At 42.5% G+C, this 11,583-nt stretch overlaps 1 protein-coding gene across 3 annotated transcripts in view; it reads left to right on the top strand.

Moving 5' to 3' along the window:
- The window catches only part of LOC117938063 (cytochrome c-type heme lyase), a 37,141-nt gene extending 27,414 nt beyond the window's left edge, over positions 1 to 9,727 (top strand). For all 3 annotated transcript variants that reach the window (XM_034862390.1, XM_034862391.1, XM_034862392.1), the window contains exon 9: positions 9,710 to 9,727. The gene's annotated coding sequence lies outside the window, so the exon portion shown is untranslated. The remainder of the gene's footprint in view (positions 1 to 9,709) is intronic.
- The last annotated feature ends 1,856 nt before the right edge of the window (positions 9,728 to 11,583 follow it).

Below are 11,583 nucleotides of genomic sequence, written 5' to 3'. Positions count from 1 at the left end.
CCCCCCCCCCCAGGCCAAATTGCTTTTTGCTTTTTCCCTGTCATTGCTCGCCATAATCCTCCCTGTTGTCTTAATAACAAGTGGAGAGAGGCTGAGATAATGGAGCAACAGGGGAGGAGGAGGGCAGCAGCGTGGCCCTGAAGGCCATCCTCCAGAGAAAAAAGCCCTCCCACCTCCTCTCCATCCAATACATTTACTTGTGGTAGATAATAGCTCTCATATACATAACAAAAGCCAACACATGGGAGGAGAAGTCCAAACGCCTGTGTAATGGATGTGTGGTGAGTTATTATGTAGCTGTGAATCCAGCCTCTGCCGCTCTCCTCCGTACTGCTGACTGTCACTGCTGTCTTCATCGCCGCTGTGTCCATGTGTGGAAGCACACACACACGCACACGCACACGCACACGCACACGCACACACACATACACATGCATACTGACACACAGATGTAGTAAGTAACAGTATGCTGATAATGTAGAAGAGAATTGTTTGGTTTTTCTGAAGACGTGTTTAAGGGAGAGCGCCCCGTGGTGAGAGGAGGGAATGTGATGGGAGGAAAAGAGGAAGTGAAGCGATGCAGTCATAGAGCAACACTGTGTGTAGGGAGGAGGTCAGGGCGGAAGGATGGGTCCAAACATAAGGCTTTACCACGGTCTGTGTAAACCTGAACAATCTCCACATCTATTCTGGGATAGGGGACAAACAAGGGGTGTAGCTATAGACAATGCAGGCAGGGCTGTTGCACTGAGGCCTGTGGGTTGGAAGTTGGGGGGGGGGGGGCACAAAGAGAGGCCCTCCAACAATGTGTTGCAGCTCTCTCTTCTGTCCAGTGTGTACTACAGGCTTCCTCTGACTATCAGCTATTACCTTTGTATCAAATAGGAGATCACTCTGAGGTTAAAGTCAGCGGTCATTTCAGCACCACGCTGAAACAGACAGTTCCTCTGCTGGATGACGCTTGTTTTCACATTTTAGCCCGTTTGCACCTCTGGCAGCGCCTCTTTGACCTCTACTGTCCCTATACACTAGCTTCAGTAACTCATTTGACTGTGCGTGTGTGTGTGTGTGTGTGTGTGTGCTTTACAACTGGTAACTAGCATACACTAAGGCACTGGCATGTGTGTATTTTGTTTAAATCAATCACAGGTGAAATAGATAGCACACATAGCTAACAGAGAGGGACACAGCTTTATCCCAGCATGCACAGCTGTGGAGCCAGAGTGCAGAGTTCCTAAACTCCTGCTTTGAATGCATATTTCTCTCAGAGAAAAAAAAAAGGGCCTCACTGGTTGCTTCCTAAAGAGTTGAACCAACAATTGCTGTGCCCTTATTAAATATCCTTAGGAATATAGTTCATCCTTCATTTAAAGGATCTCCTAGAATCCTCCTGCTGTGCAAAAGTGAAGGATTGCCATATCATGATTGAGCTGCAGGACCCGACGTAGGCTGGAGTCTCTACAACTGGGAGCCTCTTCTGGCATTGACCCGCCCGCTCTCTTCTTAATGACATGTTAATTTGCATTTTTAGGGTTACATCTAATACAAATTTAGCATTTGCATTGTATGGCTCCAGTATAAAGATGACTTCTTATGTGCGTGTGATGGCTGATTGGAATGCCAGGTTCATACTTGTATATCAGTTGCAATTAGAACACTGTATTGTTCATCAACACTTTGTTTTTCTCATACCGCCCATGGATGGAAAAGCAGAGAAGTCACAGTCAGCGGTCTTAATTAACGACTAGTTGGAAATCTGAGGTTTGGTTCACAGGGATTTCTTTTGAAGAGGTGTACCTCATTATTTGAAGCTTTGGCCATGTTTTATATAAACATCCGACATTGTAACATTGTAGACATGACAGAAAATAATAATAAATGTTAAACGTTAAAGACTGCGTGGCTGTGGAGTTCTGGGTAAAGTGTCCCATCAGATCAGCGGTCAGTGAACAACATCATCCCACTACATGTGGTGGTAAGTCATTGTGACCCCGCAGTCACCAGGGGAACAGCGGGGGCTCTCTCTCTTTCTCTCACACACACACACACACACACACACAATCACACACAGCTGGACATTGGTGCTGTCAACTCAGGTCTCAAGGATAGCGAGTGAAACCCCTGCTTAAAATGAGATTTACTGTCTGCATACCAATAGAATGGCCTAAGGGCTCACTGTGTGTGTGTGTGTGTGTGTGTGTGTGTGTTCTTATTTTACAGTGTGAGGACGGCCCAAAGAGTAGAGAAAACTATTGATGGTGTGATTTAGAAGAGGTCAGTACAGGGTGTCACAGATGGAGAATGGGCCAAAAACAGCAAGAGAGACTCAAGTATAATATTTCTTTTCACATTTTCCCTACAATGCTTTCATTAATAACCCTGACACAGACAGACAGACAGACAGACAGACAGACAGGTGCTCTCTGTCCGATTCTGTCCCCCTTGTCTCTGCCTGTCTGCTAACACGCCTGTGGCTGCTGATCTTTTAGGGGAAAGTGAATGACAACAGGAGAAAGCAGACAGACAAACATTATGGGCTGTGTGATAATCAGGGTGAACTCCCAGCTGAACGTTCCTTTATGGCTCAACATTTCCAACACAATACTTTTGGCCAACCTGTGCTTTCTCTCCGTCAGCGAGTCCTGTAACTTTGAACATGTTCTCACACTTGGAATGTGGCTGAAGTGTTTTTTGAGTATTGTGCTAATCGTCTGTCAGATCCATCCTGCCTGCTGCTGATTGGGAGGAGCTCTCTGGTGCTTTACAGCTAAATAACTGCTCTGCCGAAGGCACTGGCCATATTTTTGAAATTCTGCAAAAGCATGATTTGGAGTGTTTCACAGTCATTATCTCTGACCTTCCCGGTTTGAACCTCTCCAGGTTTTAGATTGGTGTAACAGCCTCCAAGTCACAGCGCACCAGGAGGCGGACTGATTTAATACTTGCTGCAAATTTGATCCAAATGTTTTCTGTGGATATCTTCTGTCATAAAGAAAAAGTAGCTTCTCTGCTTTGGTTCAAGTCTGAATCACTTTTTAGACTTCTCTACACAGATGTAACAGATCTACTACTGCTTTGGCAAAAGTACTCACTTCCTAGAAGTACAGATACTTGTATTAAAACGTACTCTGGTAAAAGTAGAAGTACTGATTTTACTTCTTTACTGAAGTAATAGTACAGGCTTGGAAATGTACTTAAAGTATAAAAGTAAAAGTATTCTTGTGAATGACAAACAGTTTTTATGCAAAGCTACCTGGACCACACACGGTACAAGAGTACATGCTAAGAAACTTCAGTGGACGTGGAGAACATGCTCTTTATATGCCGTTGGACACATTTTAAATAGATGTCTGCCAATAGGTCTAAAACATGTGTGAGTATTGGGACAGAGACTGGGACTCCAGGTTAATAAGAGTCCGACTGGGCAGCAAGATATGAATTCATTGGGATTCTGTGAGAATTCACAGATCCAGTTTCTATTTTTAAATCTTCCCCTTAACATTTAAAGGAATCTACCTGTATGTGTGTGTGCTCTGGAAAGAAAAGAAAGGATAAAATATGAATGACTAAACAGACAGTAGTAAAGAAGTTCCCATCTCACTGGTCAGGAGTCCTTCTTGAGAGTCCTCTCAGATAACGATGATGGGGATGTCTTCCTGCTTGTCTGCTGAATCTCGGGGATCTCCGTTTTCTTCATTTTAAATCATGTCGCCGTAGGCTACACACTACTATGTGCTGACGTTAGCGCCATCAAGCTGCAATGATTTTCCTCGAATGAATGCTGCTGAATCTGTTCAATTTGGAATTGGTGACGCAAACAATATTAACGGTAACTCTGGTGAAAAGATTGGAAACTTGTTAGTGAGGACTGGCGAGGGCATTCAACAATCTCCATTATGAATCAACAGCCAGGTGTAACCCAGGTAACAGGTGAAGAACACAAACAACAACATCACTAGCTAACTAACTTTAAATGAAGGGGGGGGGTTGTAACGTCTCTTGTCACGCAGCTGTTAGAAACACTGTTGTTTTTGAAAAGATATCTTGAAGTCTAAAATGGGTCTGGTTGGTGCATTATGACCATTCATTGCAATTTATTATGTTCTATGCTCTATTAGAGAGATACGGTATTTATCCCATGTATTTGTTATGACATTTTGATATTCTTTAAATATTTTAATAATTAAGTTTATGATTAAATTAAATTACAGGGAATTTTAGAAAATAATTTGGATTGCCGTGGTACCAATGTTGGCATCGAGAATCATGTTATTTTACTGGAATTGTCACCACCGACTGGATTTTTGGTGTGGTGACCCCCCCCCTACTGAGTTATACATCTAGCCATTAATCCCACTACTTTCCTTTTCACCCCTCCATTATTCTTCAAGTGTCCTCTTTCTGTTATTTGAACAGAAGCAGTGAATTAAAAGCTACTTTTATCTCATGTGTCTACCGGCTCCCCAGACGCAGCCTACAGGCACCCACCTCCAGTGATTAGCAGTAAATTGATTTCACACTCCAGTGACGCCCAGACCGGGCTATAACAGGAACTGGAAGCAACTGTAGGTCACACAAATTAATTACTGCAATTAGCTTCCAGACAGTTACTGTAGGGATGTGGAGGACATGGAGAGAGACTGACTGGAACTTCCTCTAAAGAGATCTACAGGGAAGGCTTACGAGTCGGACTGACGCTCTTAGCATTGAGCATTGAGTTCACCTTAACCCTTTCACTTCCGCTTGTTCAGTATACAGGACAGCAGACCGATGAACTGAGCATTTATCGTTGGATGTTTAATCGGATATCTGATCATTTGTATTGTTCATAAAGCAATGTTTTTTTAAATTATATAACATACACACAAGACAAATGTTAAATAAGTAAATACGGTCATACATAAATACCACTCTCAAGTCTGTGTGGTAAATGTGACACTTAGTGTATTGTGATTCAGTGATTCATCACCTCAATGCAACTCAGCGACTTTACACATGCAGAGGATTCTACTTGTCATGAGGAGTTCTACTGAATGTTGTCTGTGGCTTTAGGGTTAGTTTGACAGGTCAACTGTACGGTAGACATGAACCCTCTGAACCCGGCAACACTATTTCAGCGGAATAGCGCTTTAAATGAATGTGTTTAGTTCTTTACTTTGTAAAATGAATGATCCGTTTAGCAGCAGCTCCTGATTTCTGCTGATTATGATTCTCACTGTCCGATCTTGAAGGAAGAAACAAATCCTGCATGTTGCAGAGGAACAGATGCATGTGCAGCAAGTATGGTATAACCATCTCTTTACCTCCGTTTCAAAATCTGTGCATAGCTTGATTCACTGTATCACAGCAGCCGTGACTGCAGCTGTGGAATAAAAGCCATGAATAAAACATTGGAGAAAAAAAAGAAAACATCAGAACATGTTGTCTCCTGTAAAGCCTGCTTCCAGAAATAAATGATTCAACAGCCATTCCTCTGTTTTCAAATTGCATGTAAAGACGTGCTTGTATATAACCAATTGTGATCATTCCCGCTGTTCTAGTAGCTTTTGTAGTGTTGTCCACATTGTCCAACTGCTCCCCAGGTACACAGCATTAGCGATCCATCATCTTCCAGTTGCCAATTTGGCGGCATTATCAAATAGAACACAGTGTACAGTACACACAATCCAATGTCCTAGCATCAAAATATGCCCCATGTCTGCTGCTGATTGGAGAAAAAAAATCTTTCATGCAGCTCATTGAGGTTTATCAATGTTTTCATTTTCCTATCTATCTATCCATGGAATTCAATTTGGAGGCGAGCTTGGAGAGCGCTGCTTCTTCCACTTTGGGTAGTAGCTATTGATATAGCCCACGTGCTCCTCTGGCCTCTAGCGGGCACCCCAATTTTCTATCTATTTACGCCACAGTTATGACCCCATTGATTTCAAACAGCCCCGCTGCTATGGAGGCTCGTCTCTGATGCATGCAGTGACAGCGACTGATCAGCAGCTAAAAGCCTAGTGGGCCAGCTAAATGGGTGCTTTGTCTCCAGTCGATGGCGATTATGCCAGTGATAGTATTTGGTTGAAGTTGGATCCAAGCTGCGCTCTGATTCTAGACAAAACATCCTCACATTGTGTTTTACGTTTGCCCAGTTATGAACCATGTAGGAATCAGGATTACTGCAGTACATCGTCTAAATCATCAAAACCAGCTTAAATCTGAATCACCATCATCAAAAGATTCTACCTTTGAATACATACATACATATGCATTATAAACCAAATATCCCAGATTATGTTTTTTTAATCCAGGCACAAACAGAAACTTAACAAAAAACTCTTGTACCTTCACCGGTAAAGCATCTGGGCTCTAAATATTCAGTTTGAATGCCTCTCTGTAATAACGCTTCCTTGCAATGCCAGGCTTTTTAGAATGTCTTTGTAACTCATTCCCAGCCTAAAATACAATTCAATCAAATCTCTCTCCATGACTGCACCTTTAGCCTGCTCTGGGTAGTCTATTTGCCCCATACAGGTAGGCCTATAGCAGAACTACCTGCATTATATAGTGCACATGGAAAGTATTCACAGTGCTTCGCATATTACACATTTTGTTATGTCACAGTCTTATTCCAAGATGGATTAAATTAATTTTTTTCCTCAGAATTCTACACACAATACCTCATAATGCTCAATGCTTTGTTGTGGCACCTTTGGCGCAACACCAGCTTCAAGTCTACGCCACAGTCTGAGGTCAAGAGCACTCTGGAGCAGGTATGGTTCTAGGATGTCTCTGTACATTGCTGCACTCATCTTTCCCTCAATCCTGACTAGTCTCCCAGTTCTTGCTGCTGAAAAACACCCCCACAGCCCGATGCTGCCCCCACCATGCTTCACTATAGGGATGCTATCGTCCAGGTGGTGAGCGTCTGGTGTCCTCCAACATAAGGAGGAGGACATAAAATAATAATAATAATAACAATAACATAAGAGTCCGATCTTTGTCTCATCAGACCGGAGAATTTAGTTTCTCATGGTCTGAGAGTCCAGGTGGTCTGCCATGTGCCTGTTACTGAGGTGTGGCTTCCGTCTGGCCACTTGACCAATAGGCCTGATTGGTGGAGTGTTGCAGCAATGGTTGTCCTTCTGGAAGGTTTGTCAGAGTGACCAATGGGTTATTGGTCCCCCCGATCACTCAGTTTAAAGGGAGGGCCAGCTCTAGGAAGAGTCTTGGTGGTTCCATCTTCTTCTATTTAGGGATGATGGAGGCCACTGTGCTCATTGGGACCTTTAAAGCAGCAGACATGTTTCTGTACCCGTCTCAGATCTGTGACTCAAGACCATCCTGTCTCTGGGGTCTACAGACCATTCCTTCAACTTCATGCTTGTTTTGTGGTCTGTGGGACAGGGGGACCTTGTATAGACAGGTGTGTCCCATTCCATATCATGTCCAATCAACTGAATTTACCACAGCTGGACTCTAATTGAGATGTAGAAACATCTCAAAGATGACCAGTGGAAACGGAACACACCTGAGCTCAATCTAAAGCTTGATCGCAAAGGCTGTGAATTAATTAATGAGCAGAAATCTCAAACCAACTTTTTAAAGTTGTCATTGTGGGGTGTTATGTGTATAATTTAGAAGAAAAAAAATGAATTCAAAACATTTTGGAATAAGGCTGTAACATATGTAAAAAGTGAAGCGCTGTGAATACTTTCCGTAATGCACTGTATTTGGGCTAAGTCATTATCCCCAAAATACTGTTTTGTATTTCCTGGCCCCAAATTATTAAATTGTGGCTACAATGGTTTTTTTGGGGTTGTGTTTGGATGCAATGTCCAGGTCTCCATATTAACTCATGCTATCTTTTGGTACATTTAGGATAAATCTACAGACACAAATAGGCAAAGTTTAGTCAAATAAATATTGATGTCTTTCCACTAGTCTGAAAGAAGACATGATGTGAAAGAACAGCCCAAAATCTCTAGATTAAAAAATGATGGTTTGGACTAAATTGCCCTCATTTAATGACACACATTAGATTCATGTGCCACACTTTAATTATAGCTTCACAGAACCACACAACAGTGATTTTCTATTGATGATACACTCTGGGGATCAAATCAGAGCAGCAGAGACAGGATTGTCCATGCACAAGTCATGCTTGTGGAAGGTGGAACTAGATATCTCTCATGTCTGGGAAGTCTTCTGTGGCTCTATCCTAACCCAAGGGCCACGTAATAGCTTCTTCTGGACATCTCTACCACATCTCATGGCCTTCATTAGCAGAGGAGGCTTGCTTAGTTACTCGCTGATGGCGAGTTTGGAAGATGCAGGCGTTAAATGGCGTGGTGGGTCCAGTGAAAGATGCAGTTGAGTTTTGGGAATTGAAGTCTGGATAACTCAGCCTTTGACCTTGTTTTTAATCTTCCTTCAATTATTGAAGTGCAATACTGAATAACACAATGAGCATCATCTGTATGTGTGTATATGTGTAGTCTTACACAGATTCAACCCTGCATCATATGGAAAGGCAGAGTTGGTTTCTGTGGATGAGTGACAAGTTTCTTGTTGCAACACATGTCAGCCTCCTCTGCCAGGTACTTTATTCTGCTGATGAATTCCTGTCCTGGGCACAAATCACTGTGGCCAGCTACCTTTGATGCTGCTCTCTGGCTCTTCGTAGATTCCTCAAAAGAAAGGGCAGTTTAGATGCCAGCATACATGCTGCTAGTGTGGAGGCAACAGCGGTGTGTGTGTGTGTGTGTGTATTGACAGGGCTGTCCCCTAAAGACTGCCAAAAGCTGTGGTTCAAAACCAGCTGCCTTTCAGTGAAGAGACATCTTTCATCGAATGCTAAGATGTGAACACTTTGTATTCCAAATGTCCTCATCCCATGTCCCCAGGGTCCAACGTTTTGGTTGTCGATGTCAATAAAGTTATGACTTGTAAAATATTAACACACACTTTCTGGGGCCCGTTCAAACTCCCTACACCCCTACTTCCAAAATGGATTTTGTGTGTTCTTTTATTCATTTATATTCATTAAGTATTTTTTCTTCTCAATTCCGTTTCAACAGAATTTTAAAATTGTCTCAGGGGAACCTCCTGTCTGTGTCTCCTGAGGGTTTGTCCACGTCCTTGCCTCTTGAGGAGACCAGCTGAGTGGATTGATTCCAATTGGGACACGTGAACGCCAACACAGATTATGAATGATTATTTATCGCCATAGTCACCAAAGTAATCGGAAACTTCGGAAAATCGGAAACCTTTGTCACCAGCCACGTAGAGCATCTCCAGAAGTTGTGTGGAAGTTTTTGCTTCATCTGTAAGTCAAAGTAAATGATACAACAACATCTAAGGACTCTTCATTCCCTCAGATAGCTAGCCAGCGTTGGTAGTAGAGCTAACTCTTAATCAGTGGTACACATTCATGTGTCAAAGCACACCAAAGTTGATCTCCAACTGCACGATGTGACTTAAATCCAGTGAGTGGAATGAAGTGTTTGGCTGTGAAATGTTGTCCGACCGGCCCTGAAATAGGGAGGAAGCTCGTTCCTCATGACATTTGTGAGAAAGAGAGATTTTAAAACAAACCGGGACAAACACTGCCTGAATGCCCCCCCACAGCCCCTATTAAAGGCATACGTAGTCCAGTTTTTCAGCAGCTGTCCAGCCCTGCTAATTATATTGTCCAAATGACTTTAAGTTGTCAACCTTCAACACACACACACACACACACACACACACACACACACACACACACACACACACACACAGATGCACACACACAGATGAGCACACACACACACACACACACACACACACACACACACACAGACACAGACACTAAAAGCCCCATTATAAATGGCAGTTGTGCTCGGGTAGTGTCAGCATCACAGCACCTGTGGCCAGCGGTTAATAATCCCCGTCCGTCCACATGCAGAATTATTACTGTTTTTCTACGGCTTGTAAACCAAGAGGAGGGTGAAATTATATATCAGATGGAGTAATTGCTGGAAAGCTGTTTGTTCTGCATCCTGTTATTCCGCCTGAGTAGAGGCGGAGCAGTGGCCTTGTTGAAGGCATTCACACAGACTTTTAGAGACGTGGTGAGCTATTGATGAGTAAAGGGCACAGGGACACTCTGTGACTCCGAATGCTATTTATATTTAAGCAGACTGTGCGTGTGTGTGTGTGTGTGTGTGTGTGCCCTCTTGCTTCTAAAATCCTGAACATTTTTGACGCTGAGATGAGCAAAAAACAGGATAAATATGTTACTGTAACGTGACATGGACTTTCATTAAACAAACTAAGATGCAGATATACCTTCACATATAACGGAATGCTTGACAAACAAAGGAAAAGCCATAAGTACCAATAAGTATAAGTAGCCATAAGTATCAGTTTAAAATGATGTATTTACTCACTAAAACAATTTCATATTAGAAGGAAACTAACAAGGAAGAAGAAAGAAACCAGGTTATATATGTTAGGTTTGTGTATCCCAGCCTGATGTATCTAAAAAGTCACAAACGTCTTGCTCCTTCGTCACCCTGAACACACACATTGTACTTTATTCAGACTTAGTCTCACACACACACCGTCCTGCTGACACAAAACTCCCTTTAGCACCACGTCACCCCCTCTGTCAAGGTTAATACCAGAATGGGACCATGCTGATCTGCCACCCGCTCTGATCATATGGTGCATCATCATCATCATCATCATCATCATTTGGTGTTAATAGCTGACGCTTTATGCTGCCAGTGTTCTAGTTTTTGATCAGATCCCACTCTATATCTAACTTCAATAAGACTGATCCCACTCATTCTACAATAGCTTTAAAATGTGGAAATAAATGTAGCTTTAACACGGAAGATACTTAAAGAAATAATGCTTGTTAGTGTTTTTTTTATTCAGGTTGCAGGTCCATGATGTAGTACAGGTAGCAGAGCAGCGCTTTGTCTCTTCACCGGTCCACTAATTGGCATTCATCACATTGCCCTAATTATCGGCAAAGACTTTTATGTTTGAGCTAATAACCATTTCCTGTTTGTCTGAACAATATCTAAGGACACCGAACCTCTGCACATTAGAAGTCACCAAGCCACTGTACTCTGCACACTTTGCAGTCACTTTAATTACCATCAAGGAAGAAGTAAATGCAGCTCTGACAATAAAACACTTCTCCTCGGAAGATCCTGCATTAAGAAGACAAATCGCACTAATTACTATATTTTTTTCAAAGGTGGCCTCTTCTGCCCTCATTCAATTCTGACATTCAAAGTAAAAAAATAAAACTCTAACAGCACTTTTCTTCTTGCAAAGCAATTAGCAGAGCATTGATAAAAAATCAGTTGAGCCCAGCTGTATTTTTCCTCCTGACTTTCATGCATTTATTGAGACCGTGTATGATCTAATCGTCATGAACCCCATAGTGAGGTTAAGTAAGGCCAGATCCCGGGCTCAGATGAGTCAGTGATGAAATAAATTACACTCCAGTCGACGGCACACTCTCCATTTGTATGATGCCATGACAACTGAAAGACATTTATAATTTGCTGCTACGCACACACACACAAATACACACACACA

The sequence above is a fragment of the Etheostoma cragini genome, chromosome 22 (genome assembly GCF_013103735.1).
Source record: "Etheostoma cragini isolate CJK2018 chromosome 22, CSU_Ecrag_1.0, whole genome shotgun sequence".
Lineage (NCBI taxonomy): Eukaryota > Metazoa > Chordata > Actinopteri > Perciformes > Percidae > Etheostoma > Etheostoma cragini.
The sequence above is the reverse complement of the archived record's forward strand: the minus strand, read 5'-3'. Positions and strand labels throughout refer to the sequence as shown.